This window comes from Eptesicus fuscus, chromosome 6 (assembly GCF_027574615.1).
Source record: "Eptesicus fuscus isolate TK198812 chromosome 6, DD_ASM_mEF_20220401, whole genome shotgun sequence".
Classification (NCBI taxonomy): Eukaryota; Metazoa; Chordata; class Mammalia; order Chiroptera; family Vespertilionidae; genus Eptesicus; species Eptesicus fuscus.
The window spans coordinates 46,369,080-46,370,444 of NC_072478.1; the positions used below are offsets into that span (position 1 = coordinate 46,369,080).

The following is a 1,365-nucleotide window of genomic DNA, read 5'->3' on the forward strand; positions in this document are numbered from 1 at the left end:
GAGATTAGATTAAGCAGAGGATGAAATCAGTGATTTGGAAGACAAGGTAGCAGAACAGCAAACCAGAAAAAATAATTCACAAAAGTGAGTACATTTTAACGGGGTTTTGGGACAACAATCAAGTGTTCCAGCATTCATATCATAGGAGTACTAGGAGAAAAGGGAGAAAAAGGAATTGAAAACCTATTTGAAAAAATATTGACAAAAAAACTTTCCTAACCTGGTGAAGGAAATAGAAACACAAGTTTAGAGAGTCCCAAACAAGATGAACTAAAAGAGGCACACACCAAGACACATCATAATTAAAATGCCAACAGTTAAAGACAAAGAGAGGATCTTAAAGCAGCAAGAGAATGACTGTTACTCACAAGGGTGCTCCCATAGGACTATCAGCTTGTTTCTCAACAGAAACTTTGCATCTCAGAAGGGACTGGCATAAAAGAGTCAAAGGGATTAAAACCAAGATTACTCTACCTATCAAGCTACCATTTAGAATAATAAGAGAAATAAAGAGCTTCCCAGACCAAAAAAACAAAAATAAAAAGCTATTGGTAAAGGAGTTTGTCACCACCAAACTATCATTACAAGAAATGTTGAAGACTCTTCTTTAAGAAGAAGAAAAAAACAAAAACAGAGGAATGTGGTTATAAAGAATAAAATGGCAATAAATATTTACCTTTCAATAATCACTTTAAATGTAAATGGCTTAAGTGCTCCAATTAAAAGACATAGGGTAGTTGAATGGATAAGAAAATAAAACCATGCCAGAGGAAGTTGCAGCCTCAAACCATTGCCCAGCCTCCTTACCCTTGGGCTGTGAGCACTGAAGGGGGCTGTACAGTATAAAAAAAAAAAAAAAAAGAAAGAAAGAAAGAAAATAAAACCCATATGTATGCTGCCTACAAGAGATCTATTTCAGATCAAAAGATACACGACTGAAAGTAAGGGATAGGGAAAGTAGCTGTTTCATGCAAATGAAAGTAAACAAAAAAGCTAGGGTAGCAATACTTGTATCAGACAAAATAGACTTTAAAACAAAGTCGATAACAAGATATAAAGAACAAACCAGCCATTCGATTTCTGGGTATTTATTTAAAAAAACAACCAAAAATACTAATTCAAAAAGCCATATACATCCCTATGTTCATTGTAGCATTATTTACAATAGCCAAGATACAGAAGTGTCCATCAATAGATGATTAGATAAAAAAGAGGTAGTATATACAGTATATACAATGGAATTCTACTCAGTCATAAAAAGAGGGAAACAATATGGATGAACCTAGAGGGTATTATGATAACTGAAATAAGTCAGATAGAGAAAAACAAATACCATATGATTTCACTTATAAGTGATATCTAAAA

General features: G+C 33.5%; 1 pseudogene; it reads left to right on the forward strand.

Moving 5' to 3' along the window:
• The first annotated feature begins 739 nt into the window (after positions 1-739).
• Positions 740-843, forward strand: LOC129149598 (small nucleolar RNA SNORA42/SNORA80 family; annotated as a pseudogene).
• Positions 844-1,365: the final 522 nt, after the last annotated feature.